This window comes from Mastomys coucha, unplaced genomic scaffold (assembly GCF_008632895.1).
Source record: "Mastomys coucha isolate ucsf_1 unplaced genomic scaffold, UCSF_Mcou_1 pScaffold22, whole genome shotgun sequence".
Lineage (NCBI taxonomy): Eukaryota > Metazoa > Chordata > Mammalia > Rodentia > Muridae > Mastomys > Mastomys coucha.
In genome coordinates, this window is record NW_022196905.1 from 146,307,525 (window position 1) to 146,323,068 (window position 15,544).

The following is a 15,544-nucleotide window of genomic DNA, read 5'->3' on the forward strand; positions in this document are numbered from 1 at the left end:
GAGGTCAGAAGAAGACATCCAATCCCCTGGAACTGGAGTTACAAGTGGTTGAGAGCTGCTATATGGGTGCTGAGAATCAAGCCTGGGTTCTCAGCAAGAGCAAAAAGTGCTCCTAACCACTGAGCCATCTCTCTAGCCTCTAAACTGAGTGTTTTAATGATGTATTAAGAGGCCTGATACTTCCTTATAAACTTGATGGCTCTAAACATGCTAAAACCTACTTAAAACAATTGCTAGTGTTGCAGTAGACAATTAACTTCTTCCTTAATTGCCCTGGCAATGGCAGAGGTAGCAGCACCTGCACAGGTTCCTCACTACTCGCTACTTTGTTCTGGATTCCCAAATGAAAGACAGGACAGACAGATAGACAGACAGACACACACAGACACACACACACACACACACACAGACACACACACACACACACACACACACACACGTAGCAGACATGCAGCTCCATGGCTGACTTGTCTACCTCAGTAGGAGAGGATGTGCCTAATATGGCAGAGATGTTATAGGCCAGGGTGGGGAGATATCCAATGGGCCCCCACCCTCTCAGAGGAAATGGGAAAGAGGGAGGGACTGGGAGAGAGAGAAGTGTTTGGAATATAGATAGATATATTGATAGATAAATAGATAGATAGATAGATAGATAGATAGATAGATAGATAGATAGATAGATAATAGATATCATTCAAAATCTTCATTTTAAAAATAAATGTATCTGTGCTGAGCATGGTGTCCCATCTCTTTAATACCAGCTCTTAGAGGTAGAAACAAGAGGATCTCAATGAGTTTAGGCCAGCCTGTCTGACATAGTAAGTTCCAGGACAGTCAAGGCTATATAGAGAGACCCTGTCTCAAAAAAAAAAAAAAAAAAATCTATGATATGTATGTACAAAAGCTCTGGTCCTGATGTTATTTCCTTGATCTTTGTCTCAATTCTGGTTCTACAACAAGGTCTCTATTGCCTGAGGACATTGACTAAGAGATACATGTTCCTGTTCCAGATGCTTTCAGTTGGATTGCTCTGCTCTGTGCTAGAAACCCCTGCATTCCAAAGTCTGAGATGTTCATGTGCGTGTGTATAAATAAAAGCATTTGTAGGACCTTAACAATGTTTTCAATGATTGCCACTTTAAAATAAATGAACCAAGTAACAAATAGGTTTTCCAGGTCCATATCTTTGATAGGCTTATGTGAGAGATAAATAACAAGCAATTTTTAATCGTCATTTTTAAAACCTGCTTCAAGGTTTACAAAAAAGATTTCCATATTAACATTTACAATAATCTTAATGCACTGTATCATAATATATTTAAATAATTATTGATCTCTGCTTTTATTTTTATTTTTTGGTTTTTTGGGGTTTTTTTTGTTTTTTGTTTTTTGTTTGTTTGTTTGTTTGTTTTTTGAGACAGGGTTTCTCTGTGTAGCCCTGGCTGTCCTGGAACTCACTCTGAAGACCAGGCTGGCCTCGAACTCAGAAATCCGCCTGCCTCTGCCTCCCAAGTGCTGGGACTAAAGGCATGATCTCTGTTTTTAATTATTTGTTTGTTTGTTCAGCTATTTGCTTTTGAGTCAGGGTCTTATAAAGCAAGGCCCTGAATGTCCCGAACTCACTCTGTAGAGCAAGCTGGCCTCTAACTCACAGAGATCTGACTTCCTCTGCCTCCCAAGTGCTGGGATTAAAGGTGTGACCCACCCTGACTGGATGTGTTTAGTTTTAAACAAAGATAAGCACTTTAGGTAAATACTTGTTAAATAATTAACATACTTAAGACAAAAGTAAACAGGTGACTCAGGAAGAATCCAGTAAAGGTCACACTTTACCCTGCTTTTGATATCTTAGACCCTACAAGAAGCAAGTGGTTTTTGTTTAAAGAAAAACAATTTCAACATGTCTTAAATTTTTAAATAATAATTAATTTAAATTAATTCATAAAAGGCCACTAATGTATCACTTGTATTTATAACTATAAATATCTGAAGATAACATATGTATGGTTTCTGTGTGTTAGATACAGCTTGCTATGTTCTCATTTAAAATTATCTAACTAAAATATTTTCTAAATGTTATAAAAATAATAAAGATAAAAACAAAAACACCAAGTCCTGGGAAAAAAGATATAAAGGATACAGGTATGAGATATATTTTTGGTGAAGAAGATTAAAGAAAAATTCTTTGGGATGAAAAAGGACTTTTCACAGTAAGATAAAGATTGTTCTAGAGTGGAAACAAATGCAAATAATGTTAGATTAAATTAAGATTTTAGTTTTAGAAAGATTATAAAAATAAAACTTACAGAAACTGGATATAACTAAATTACATATAAAATAATGGTTCTTAGCTTAAGGTCAAGATTCAATAGCTGAAATTGATAAGCTATTGTAGAAGTTAGGTAATTCTTACTCCCAGCCCCATGCTCCTCACAGGAGAAAGGGAGGGGAGATGGGGTAAGACTCAAAATATATTTACAAATACCTTGACCATATAGCTAGGCTCTTCTCTGACTAGCTCATCATTTAAAATAACCCATTTAAAGTAAGCTAGGGTGACCTTTGCTGTGACACTGGGGATATAAAACCTGAAAAGGCCACCTCTTATAGTCAGACAGGAACCCCAGTGGAGCAATAGAGACACCAACCCATCCACAAAACTTCCAACCCCAAATCTATCCTGTCTACAAATAATGCAGGCATGGAAAAGGAAGCAGAGACTGAGGAAATGGCCAACCAATAACTGGCCCAGCTTGTGACCCTTCTCATGGGCAAGCACCAGTCCCCAACACTACTTACTAATGATAACTCTGTAACGCTTGCAGACAGGAATCTAGCATGGCTGTTCTCTGAGAGGCTCCACCCAGCAGCTGACTCAGATATAGACGCTCACAGTCAGTGGATGGAGCTTGTGGGCTCATAGAAGAACAGAAGGAAGGAGTGCAGGCCCTGAGGGGATAGGAACACCACGGGGAAACCAACAGAGTCAACTAACCTGGACCTCTGGAGCTCTGAGAGTCTGAACCACCAACCAAAGAGGGCCTAGGTCTCCCCATTCATATGAAGCAGATGTGCAGCTTGACCTTCACAAGGGTCCTGAACAACTGGAATGGTAGGCTCTCCCCAAAGCTGTTGCCTGTACGTAGGATGTGTTCTCCTAGCTGGGCTTCCTACAAGGAATAAAAAAAAAATTAAAAAGCCCAGAATACCCAAAACTCAAAGGGGTGGCACAGCATTTTTTTTTTTGAACAACCAATTAAAGTTTTATTACTGGCTAGAAAACCGTTACAGCAGCAACAGCACAGTACATCTCTCCACTTTGCAGTACAGAAATGCATTTTCCCAAGAGTCACTCTTGGGGAGGCTTAACAGTCTGTCTACTTACTCAATGTCTTCTCTGGAAGCTTCCTTTCTTAATTATTGTATTCTTGAAGAGCCTGGGCCACGAAGAGTTCGCCTAAGTTTTGGGCAGTGAACTCCTTGATGTTCTGGCAGTAAATGTTAATCTGGCCTGCAATGAGCAGTGAATCCATCATGGCAAGGGTCTGGGGGGGCTTGAAGAGTTTAGAGAGGTCCTCCTCTGGGAGTAGCGGCTCGCCCTGACTCTGTCGCTGCATATTCTCCTGTTGGCGATGCTGCTGATACTGATGTTTTTCCTGCTGCTGCTGTTTACTGGTGTTCCTCATGTACATGTTGTATTGTCCTGGCTCATTTCATCCACCCGGTCCACAGCAACTGGAGATTCTTCCCCGAATGATTGCTGCTAGCAAGACTGAGCAACTCATGCTTATCCGCCACAGCTGACGTCTTCTCAAGGTCCTTCATTAGGACACTGATCGGATGTGAATTTTTAACTGCAATTGGCACTTCTTCAAACATATGCTCAAAGGTGATGCTTGCCTTTTTTAGAGCTTCAGGGGAAAAGTCCTTGTCTTTACAAACTTCCATTAGTTTAGGAGTCAGTCTGTATGCCTCCAGTGAGAGAGACCCTTGGGCAGTTTTTATTGTAAATTAGAACGACAGATTCTTCAATGGCATGCTGGTAACTGAACTGAGAATCCAGAAGTTCCCTGGGGAATGAAGGAGCCATAATATGTGGGCTGATACCAGCCCACAAGAAGGTGATCAATGTTTACATGGTGAAGGCTGCGTATCATCTCCATCTGATACTGCACTTCATCAAAGTCAGCATCATATCATCCTCTGTGTGCTGGGGAAATGGAAAACAGTTGGTAATCTCTAGTTGATCTGCTATAACCAGACCCAGGACCACTCCCTGAACAACCTCAGCTCCTTCTTTTTGATAATGTTTGATTATCTTTAATACAACCAGGCCGTTGACCTGCACCTTTCACTGCCGACCTCAAACTCACAGATCCCTGCCTGCCTCTACTTTCCAAGTGCTAGGACTGAAGACATGTGCCACCAATACATTTCTACCTAGGAAGGTCTCTGTGCTAGCTAGTTTTATGCCAACTTGGCAAGAGCAAGAGTCACTTGAGAGGATGGAACCTCAACTGAGAAGATAACCCCACTGCTTGGCCTGTGGGTAAGCCTGGGATGTGTTTTGTTGATTGATGACTGACGAAGGAGGGCCTAGTTGTGGGCAGTGCCACTCTGTTGAGACTCAGGCTGACCCAAGGCTTTCTCAGGGGCCTTCATGAAAGGATAAAGGGGACCTAGTTCTGTGTTCTTACTGGGGCAGGCTTGGCAAGGCCACGCTGGGGCCGCTGGCCTGGAAGGGCTTAAGGGTTCATTTCCTGGAAACCTGGCTTTCTCCCCTGAAGAGCTGTGGTTATCAGTGTCTAAGGTACCCTGTGTTCTCTTTGCTAACGTTCCTTAATTGAGCTCTCTGCTGACCTCGTCCCAGTCTTCCCTGCAAATGGAAGATGCTGTTCTGCTTAATAGGCTTGCTTGGAATAAGTCATCAGCTTGCTCAAGACTTCCGATCCCAGCTATCTGTCTTCTTTATTTCTCATCCTCCATCCTCCCCCTTGACACCTTGACTTTTGAGACCTTTGTTCCCACATGTTCAGGTCATAACTTCTGAATAGGAGGAATGGGTGCTGTAAGAAAGCAGGCCAAGCAAGCCTTGGGAACCAGCCTCTAAGCAGAGCCTCTTGGTGGCCTCGGCAGCAGTTGCTGCTTCCATTTCCCACCCTGTTTGAGTTCCTGCCCTGACGTCCCTCTGTGATTAAGTGTAATGTATAAGTGTAAGCTGAAACAAACCCTTTCTTTCCTTCCCAAGTTGCTTTTGGTCATGGTGTTTCCTCACAGCAATAGAAACCCTAACTAAGGCAGTCTCTAAGAGGGTCGATCCACTGCAGACTCCAGGAAACAGTGTGTTACAGAGCCTTGCCTCACCTGTTCTTAGCTTCTGCTTCTGCAAAATGGGTCACAGAGACCTGCCTATCAGGACACTTGCAAAGACAGAGCAAGATATGATGGTATAACCCGCATATAAGGCACTCAAACAATTCATAAAGAGCCATGGAAAGTGGCTTTAAGTCATGGACACTGAATTATAAGAACATTAAGTTCCCAGTTATATTAAGACATGGTTTTCCTGTTGAGGCTCTCGAGTCTTCTGTGGTTTCCCTGGCAGTCCAAGAATTGCAGAGTGGGTGGGGGGTGGGTCCTCAGTCAAGAGTCACCCCTGCTGTCCCCAACCTCAAGTAACTCTTGACCTGGGAAACCAGTCCTTGAAGACTCAGAGTTTGTCAAAAACAGTCCCTTTGGGGAAAGGAACTTACCCACTGTGTGTGGGAATATAAACTCTCGCAGCCACTCAGGGGGTCACTCTGGAGGCCCCTCAGAGGGCTAAAAATAGTACTGCTGTGTGACCCAGCTATGTCCTTCCTGTGCTAAGACCCTGCCTCAAAGGAATGAGCAGGGAGCCAGAGATAATGAGGGCACTTAATGCCCTCTAATACCCACTTCACACAATTGTGTACAAGTTAGCATACACATACACACATACACACATGCACAAGCACACACACATACACCACATCACAGAGATATTTCTACACCGGTGTTTGTAATGACCACTCTTGGGAAGAACGAAGCTCAATGGAAGACTTGCCTCCTTTGATCTGCGGCTGTGGGGCATGGTGCCCTGGTGGCCTGGGTTCTGTGAGAAGCAAGGCAGGAAGCAGCACTCCCCCAAAGCCTCCATTTCAGTTCCTGCCTTGGCTTCACTCTGCCATAGATGGCAACCTGTAAGATGAAATAAACCCTCCCCTCCCAGGATCCTTTGGGTCATTGTGCTTATTACAGAAAGCAAACTAGAGTGATGTTTATTATCATGCTATTCATAACAGCTAAGAGACAGAATCAGGCTAAATGTCCATCTACAAAGAATGTATAAAAAATACAGTACATATCAATTTGGATATGAAGAAGAGTGAGTTGTGTCCTTTGTGGGACAATAGATGGAACTGGAAATCACCATGTTAAGCAACGACCAGCTCAGAAAACCAAATGTCATGTGTTTCCTTCATAGACAGAATCTAGAATGTGTGTGTGTGTGTGTGTGTGTGTGTGTGTGTGTGTGTGTGTGTGTGCGTGTAAGAGAGGGGGGAGGCAGAAGGAGAGGGAGAGGTGGATGTATATGTAAGTAAAGGCACTCATGTACTGTGTGTAGCATGTGTGGAAGTTAGAGAATCGGGTGCCAATCCTCACTTCTATGGGGTCCCTCTTGTTTGCCACTGTCTGGTGGCTTTCTGGGGCTTCTGAGGGCTTTCCTGCCTCTGCCTGCCATCTCACAGTAGAAGCCTGGAATTGCAGACATGGGTTACGCTGTTTGGCCATTGCATGAGTTCTGAAGTTATGAGCTCAGGTCAGTAGGCTAAGCGGCAAATGACTTGCCCACGGAACCCATCTCTCCAGCCCAGTGGTTTTCAGAGGGTTGTTTCAGTTTTTGTTACAGTATATTTATTTTATGCAGGAAGGTGTTGAATGCTATTGTACATCTGTAGCAGCCAGAAGACAATTTGAGGCAGCTTGTTCTCCCTGTCTACCATGTGGTCCCAAGCACTCAAGTCATCAGATTTCATGGCAGCCACCTTATCCCGTGAGTTCTCTCCCCAGCCCCCAGTGGTTTTTACTATTGTTTGTTTTTGTTTTCTTTTTCCTCTCCTTCCTTCCTTTCTTTTCTTTTCTTTTTTTTTTTTTTTTTTTTTTTTTTTTGAGACAGGGTTTCTCTATGTCACAGTCCTGCTGTCCTAGAATTCACTCTGTAGCATAAGCTCACCTAGAAATCACCTGCCTCTGCCTTCTGAGTGTTGGGTTAAAAGGCACACACTACCACCATCTGGCAGAAAGTTATACAGGAAAAAGGCATTACACAGCCCCAAGACACAGGTGTGGGCTTCTACAGGGTGTCTCGTTTAGATTTGTCTTCAATACATATAGATATATCAGTGAACATATATATGTCTATACACATATAAATGATCTTGTGGCTTTCTAAGTTATATTTCCCAAAGGATATAATTTATAATAAAATTTAAATATTAAGCAAAGCTCAAAATTTAAATAGCATTTTAAAATTAAGTACAATATATTAACTGGTTTACTTAATAAATTTCCATTTGTAAGTGAAATTGTAGGAGTTTTATGAAGTATATTGTTCAGATTTAGGGTCGAGAGGAGTGCTGATCCGGTAAAATTCAAGATTATAGACATTTCGGCCCTAAGCAAGCACCGTTGCTTTGTTGCCTTATTATTTTCGTTTTGTTTTTGACGCAGGTTCTCCTTCTGTGGCCCTGGCTGGCTTAGAACTTGCTATGAAGATCACTCTGGCCTCAAACTCGGGAAGATTGCCCGCCTCCGCCTCTGCATGCTGTGATTGCAGGGCGCTTGGCCCTGCACTAGTGTTTTGTTTGTCAATTTTTTTTAACATCTTAGTTTGAGATGTCATTACGAAAACACACACATTTTTTTTTCCTCTGCAGGCAATTTTCGGCTGTTTCCGTTGTGTTCACATTTTAAAACCTTCATCATGAAGTCTCGGGGTGAGCGGTTTCTTCCCTTTTTCATCTCCTCTTCAATTTCCATGTCTTTCTAGACCACCTCACTGTCAATGATTGGAACTTAGCATGGTGTCCAGATAGTAAAAACAAAAGCCGAAAGACAGAAGCAGTTGAGTGGCGAGGATAGATAACGATGGTTCAGAGATCCGTTCGGTTTATCCCCCTCCAACCCCCGGGATTTTTATTCTGTGAAGCCTTTACCAAAAGTGCAAGTGAAAGTGCCCCAAAACTCACATCCCAGCTGTGCCACACTTGGCCCTGTAGAGTCTTTGGGATTTCCACTTCCACCATTTTTTCCCCTCTTTTACTGTCTGTGATTACAGCCTAAGAGAGCACAAGGCATGGACGGTCCTGCCATCTAGTGGTCACACAGAGGATAGCAACTATGATTGGCAGAATTTTTTTTTTTAATCTAAGGGATATGTGTATACCTGTCTGTCTGTCCATCTGTCTGTGTCTGAGTCTGCGTGTGCATGTGTGTGTGTGTAGGTGTCCGAGGTCTGCGCTGTGTTTCTTCCTCAATCTATCTCTACCTTATTTTCGGAGACAGGGTCTCTCAGCATCTCCTACAGAGCCTGGAGCTCATTCAAAAGCCAGTGAATCCCAAGGAAACTCCTTTCTCAGCCAAGCCAGTGTGAGATGGTGGGCTCAGAGGAGGCCCCAGCCCACAGACAGTGGGGTGGAAAGTGGTATTAGGCTCATATGGCAGAGTCTCTTCTTACAGCTCTCTTATTAAGAGGGGTGTCGCAACAGCACCTGTAGCCAGTCCTTCCCGTCGAGGATGCCTCAGAGGGAGAGGAGCTGCTGGAGGCACCGTAGTGTGAGCAGTAACAGGATCCTAACATTCCAGGTTCTTTCTCTCCCTACCTCTACTCCTAAAAATAAACTCTTACTACATTTATCTGGTGTGTGTGTGTGTGTGTGTGTGTGTGTGTGTGTGTGTGTGTGTGTTTGTGGTGTACGTGCACATGTGTACAACAGCATACTTACGGAGGCCGGGGACAGTTTGCAGGAGTTGGTTCTCTCCTGGAGATAGGACCTGGAGATAAGACTCAGGGTGTCAGGCTTGATGGTAAGTGCCCTTAACCACTGAGCCATCTCACCATCTCTCAGTGAAGCCAGAGCTCACCGTTGCAGACTGATGGGCTAGCCGTGCCCAGTGCTAGGGTACCAGGCACACGCCACCACACACTTTTTACATGGCTGCAGAGGACTGCGCTCAGGCCTCTGGCCTGGCTTGCCTCGCAGCCTCTGTCCCACCCACATGCTGCTCTCAGCGGACCTTTCCCAGAAAGTTTAGCTTCTTGACAACCGTCGGGTCTCAGCTCAAATGCCTCTCCTGACCTTCCAGCAGTCTGAGGCAACAGCTTTCTTGGCCTAGCCTGTCTCACCCTACCTTGTGTTCTTCCTGTCAGAGCCTTCTTCTCCATGCCTGTGCCTTCCAAGATCTGTTTCTTGGGTCATAGTTCACCTCCCCCTGACCTGTGATCTGCTTTAGGCTCATTTATCTTGTTCAACAGACAGTACCCAGAACAAGTGGGTGCTTGTTAAGTACGAGTTGCAGGCTGGGAGTGACTCCATTGGTAGAGCGCTGCCTAGCAGGCATGGAGGAAGCCCTGGGTTCTAAATAAAGCTGGACAGGTGGTGCACACCTGTCCTCTCGGCACTCGGGAGGTAGAGGCAGGCATAGCAGAAGCTCCGTCATCCTCAGCTACATGTGCAGTTAGAGACCAGCCTAGGCTACTTTAGACCCAGTCTCAAAAATAAGTAGATGTCAGTTTCATTGAAAAATAATTAACCACAAAATGTATACATGCAAATGTGTGCATCTCTGTGTCCCCTGGTGCCTCCGGTATGCATTCATGCATGCATGCATGCACGCATGTGAATGTTGTTTTAGTTTCTCTGGACAGTCCCCACATGTCCCTGGAGACAAGTTTGTGTCCCTGGAGACTGGAGTTTGTGTTGTGCTACTTTGGGTCTAAGAATCTTCTGACGGTAAGAGACTCACATGATAAGCACTGTGGGGTCATATGTTCCAGACACCAGAGTGAAAGTGTCTCTGTGTGTGTCTGTGCCTGTGTAGTATGTATGTGCACATTCACTGTGTCCACGAGAGTGCAACCACCCTGTCAGGAAAGAGTGTGTGTGTGTGTGTGTGTGTGTGTGTGTCTGTCTGTCTGTGTCTGTGTCTACGTGTGTCTGTGTATCTGTGTGTGTGCTATGTGCATGTGTGTGTGTCTGTGTGTGTGTGTGTCTGTGTGTCTGTGTCTGTGTCTATGTGTGTCTGTGTATCTGTGTGTATGCTGTGTGCATGTGTGTGTCTGTGTGTCTGTGTCTGTGTCTATGTCTGTGTATCTGTGTGTATGCTGTGTACATGTGTGTGTGTCTTTGTGTGTGTCTGTGTCTATGTGTGTCTTTGTCTATGTGTGTCTGTGTATCTGTGTTGTGCTGTGTGCATGTGTGTGTGTGTGTGTCTGTGTATGTGTGTCTGTGCCTGTGTAGTATGTGTGTGCACATTCACTGTTTGTGTCCATGAGAGTGCGACTACCCTGTCAGGAAAGTGTGTGTGTGTGTGTATGTGTGTATGTGTATATGTGTGTATGCTGTGTGCATGTGTGTATGCCTGTGTGTGTGTCTGTGTGTGTATCTGTGTGTGTGTCTGTGTCTATGTATGTCTGTGTCTATGTGTGTCTGTGTCTGTGTATCTGTGTGTGTGTTGTGTGCATGTGTGTCTGTGTCTGTGTGTCTGTGTCTGTGTGTGTGCATGCAGATAGAAGACAGAAGTCAACCTCAAATGTCATTCTTCAGGCATCGTCTACCTTATTTTTTGAGACAGAGTCTCTCAGTGGAACCCAGAGCTTACAAATTTGACTCAGCTAAGCTGGCTGGTTAGCAAGTTCCAGGGATCCCCTAGTCTCTGCTCCCCCAGCCCTAGGATTAGAAACATGCACTATCATTTCAAAATTTTTTATGTGGCTGTTAAGGGTCCAACTGAATTCTTCATGCTTGTATGGCAAGCACTTTGTTGACTGAGCTAGAAGATGGAGTATTCTAATGAGAGATGCTACACCCCTCCTCTTAGCTATCAAAGTGTTGGACCCAAAAGAATTAAAACTTCCCTGGGAATCTCATGTTGAGAGAAGAAAAAAGCTGAAGCCCTGGGCCAGCCAGAAGGGGAACTGGTCTCCTAGAAAAAGGTCCTCATAGACTGACAATATGTCATATTCCTTGCAAGAGAAACCATAGCAGAGACAGTGATGGGGTAGTGATGGGCAGGACCACACCAGGAGAGGCTGTAGAAGAGACAGTGATGGGGTAGTGATGGGCAGGACCACACCAGGAGAGACTGTAGCTGAGACAGTGATGGGGTAGTGATGAGCAGGACCACACCAGGAGAGACTGTAGCTGAGACAGTGATGGGGTAGTGATGGGCAGGACCACACCAGGAGAGACTGTAGCTGAGACAGTGATGGGGTAGTGATGGGCAGGACCATACCTTCATTAGGGCTGCTTAGCTATTCACCTTTTTGCTGCCAGGACCCCAGAGATGAAATTGAGGTCACTGAATCTCCTTATTTGTTCTTTCCAATGACGCCTCAATAAATAAATGTGCCCTTCTCTGCTTTTCACTATTGCTTATCTCCTTAATTAATGTCTTAGGGAGACTGGAGAGATAACTCAGCAGTTAAGAGCATTGACTGTTCTTCCAAAAGGTCCTGAGTTCAATTCCCAGCAACCACATGGTGGTTCACAACCATCTGTAATGGGATCTGATGCCCTCTTATGCTGTGTGTGAAGACAGCTACAGTATACTCATATAAATAATAATAAATAAATAGTATTAAAAATTAATGTCTTAGGGGCAGGTGGGTGAGCCACACCCCAGCTCCTTGCTGGAGAATCCTAGGCAGAGGATCTGCCACTGAGCCATGCCACAACTTCTATGTGATGCTAGAATATGTTTAGATTGTTAAGTCTATATAATCAGTGTATACTTTTAGCTCATGTTGTAGAAGTTAGCATCTGGTTCTTCCTCCCAGCCCCATGCTCCCAGAAATAAGACTCAGACTCTAAAATATATTTACAAGTACCTTGGCCATATAGCTAGGCTTTTCTCTGACTGGGACATAATTTATTACTATAACTCATTTCTCTACATTCTGCTGGTTACCTGCGCTCAGGTACCATGGGCCCATCTTGTCACATCTCTCTGGGCTAATCTCCCACCTGGCTCTATCCCAGAATTCTTTCCACTTCCTGTTTTCTGCCTAAGCCATAGGCCACCCAATTTATTATTGACAGGTGCCACATCCATACAGACATAAGACATTCTCTGTACACATGTATTTACCTTTTCTGCTGTGGAAGCGACTCAAGATCTACCCTATTATTCAAGCATACAACACATTTTTCATATAGCCAACATGTCCTTTTGTGTTGGTAGTCAAGCTTTGGTTGCTTATTCCTACACACTAGTATTAGTAACCTGGCCTGACTGTGAGCATATTCTGTAATCCTGACCTGGTTAAAGAGGCTCATGGCTGGCATTTACTAAAGCCAACATTTTAAGACATAACTTTTACAGATGAAGGGTTTTTCTATGGTCAGTTCCCATATTATTCCTCAGTTTTACCCCTAACCAAAGGCCCATTGTGGCCTTAACTCCTATCCCACTAGAGGATTACCCCCTCATTTTTCTGACCCTTTGAAGGCTAAGTTCATCCATGATCAGTATTTGAGATAAGACCAATAGGTTCCCCCACAATCCACAATCATTACGCATTCCACAGGCTGTCACTAGTTGAAGCTGTTCCTAAAAGGAATCACAGCCTGTTTTGCTGGTGTGGACAGTTCCATCCCAGCAGGACGATCCAAGGGATAATCTGTGGCTGGCCTGTTTCTCAGGAGAAGCAGCACCTGAAGGAGATAAGGCAGAACTGCTCTGGGGAGCCATTACTAATAGCAACAGTGTCTAGGAATCGGAGTTGCCCTGACCAATGTTTTCCCTCCAGCAACATATGTACCCTAACTTCTATGAGAGGATCAGAAAGGCTGAGTGGGGAGTGCCCAGATGCATGCCCACAGGACCAAGAAGGACAACAGGAAACAGAGTAAGGAGCTGACTGAGATCGTCATTCCAAGGTCGTTTTGAGCTGGTCAAGTTTAAGGTTGGTCTGGGTCAACTCCCACACTCCATTCCCTGCTCAGATCCACAGCAGCCTCTGTGTGGGTATAGTGTATCCATTGCTTGACACTTGCAGCTTTAAAAGTTGAGGCAGTGGACATTTTTTGAGTAGTAGTAGCCACATCTTTCAAGAACCACTGGAGACAGGTATGTCCTTACTCTCAGAGGTCTTTTGAGTCCCATGGCGGCAGTGGGGGTGGACGACCAAACATGATCTCAGAAATAGAGTAACCACATTTACAAGACGTTTAATGCATTCTAGACAGTATAAGTGACAGACCATCTGGCTGTGAAGGTCTGTTTCTTGGCAACGTTTGACTGGTGACATTTTAAAAGCTTTTGCTCATTTTCTCAAGTGGTCTGATGGTTGAGGGTGGCACTCCATGCCAAGTTCCAAGTCAAGTCCCTGTGCAGGTATGAAGATTTTCTGCCCAGCCTGAAAAAGTGCACCATATATCAGCAAATACTGACACCCTCTGCTGACTTGAATGTCAGTAAAGTCCATCCGTGATGTCCACATGCATAGGAGCCCTGATTTTGTGTCAGCATAGGGGCCTCAGCTCTCTGCCTGAGCACATTGCAGACAGAATTTGCTAACTTGTTGGGTCAGTGTTGGCAACTTTGCACCCACCAAATACCTTTGCTGCAATTTCTGTAAAGCAGTTTTTCCATTGTTTTGTGAAGTCGTTGGACTGGACAGGGAGCTGTGGTAACCAGCCAGCCCTCCTGATTTTTAGAAGCTTCTTTGTCAGTTATGAAAACATACCCTGGGGCTGGAGAGATGGCTCAGTGGTTAGGAACACTGACTGTTCTTTCAGAGATCCTGAGTTGAATTCTCAGCAACCTCATGGTGGCTCACCACCATCTTGTAAAGTGATCAGATGCCCTTTTCTAGAGTGTCTGAAGATAGCTACAATGCATTCATATACATAAAATAAATATTTCTTAAAAAAAATAATCTGATGCAGCTTTGCTGATGTCAATGACAAAGAGGTCATCACAGTATCCCAGGGCTGTCCTGATGGCAGTGGATGTTATAAGTAAAGTCATCCAGAGACCATGACCAAGACATGGCATGGACAAAGGAGGTCGCCCAGAGGACTGCCAGCCACATGATCCAGCCTGCAGTAGAAGCCACTACAATATTCAAGAGTATGGTGGAGAGATGGGAAAGGAAGAGAAGCAGAGCAGTTTGAGCATTACAAAGGGAGATGGAACTGGAGGTGTGAAGGAGGAGAGAAATAGCCTGTTGTGAGTTAGCCACCCCTGACACCACTGTGAAGTCCCAATCCAGGCTGCTGCTGAGCCACGTCTGGGTCTATGACTATGCAGCGGTAGGATTCGTTGTTTAAGTCTGTGGTGCATATTACCACTAGAGACCATGGAGACAGTCCGAGTCTGGACAGCCACTTGGGACCACCTAGATGTCCAGGGGCTGTGTAGAACTGGCCCCACCCCTCACGGGCTGTGGTGTTCTGGAGAGCTGGACCCACCTCTCACCCACTGGCTGCAGCACTATGGAAGTGGGCCCTGCACCTCACCTGGACAACGCAGCAGAGCTGGTCGTGCGGGGTGGGGAGGCACAGGTGACCCGGCCACAAGTGTGAGAGCATGGGAGTGCTGGCCCCACTACTTGTCTGCCATGAGATGGTGGGATGGCCCGTGGAGGGAGGAGGGGAGAGAGTCTCCCCCCAACTCCCCCGACTTGACACCTTCAGCAGTCGGGAGAGCTGGTCGCTGGGTCATGAGAGCAGGTAAGCAGGCCCTGCCTCTCACTGGCTACAGCACTCAGGAGAGTGGCCCTACACCTCATCTGGGTAGCTCAGTAGAGTTGGCTCTGGAGGTGTGGGGCAGGTGAGAGTATGAGAGATGGAGAGCTGACCCTGCCTCCCACTGAGGGCAGCATTGAATGGCCTAGTCAGAACAGCGCTGGAGAGCTCGCCCTAGTGGTGGGTACCTGCGTGCTCACCAGCTCAGCTACCACCCAGGCCCAGCGCCAGGGCTTTGAGTTGGCCCACCCCAATATTACATCATCTATTAACTGTTGGGGTGCTTGAAAGGGCTGCCGATCCAAAGCTGCAAGATCTCAATGGCACAAAGCAACAACGGGTTAACTAGGAGGAGTCGCGATGAGGACCCAATATTGATGTTGTCACAGAAGCTAGAGGCCTCAAACCAGACTAGTGACTCATTACAATTTGCAATGTGAACAGGGGACACCCTGACAGATTACAGCTTCCACAACAAGAGGATTTCTATGCTTTGTTTTCTTTTGTTTAGTGTGTGTGTGTGTGTGTGTGTGTGTGTGTGTGTGTGTGTG

The 15,544-nt window shown here is 45.2% G+C and overlaps 1 pseudogene; it reads right to left on the reverse strand.

The window, feature by feature from the left end:
* Positions 1-3,410: 3,410 nt before the first annotated feature.
* LOC116104723 lies at positions 3,411-9,741 on the reverse strand (annotated as a pseudogene).
* Between the last annotated feature and the right edge of the window lie 5,803 nt (positions 9,742-15,544).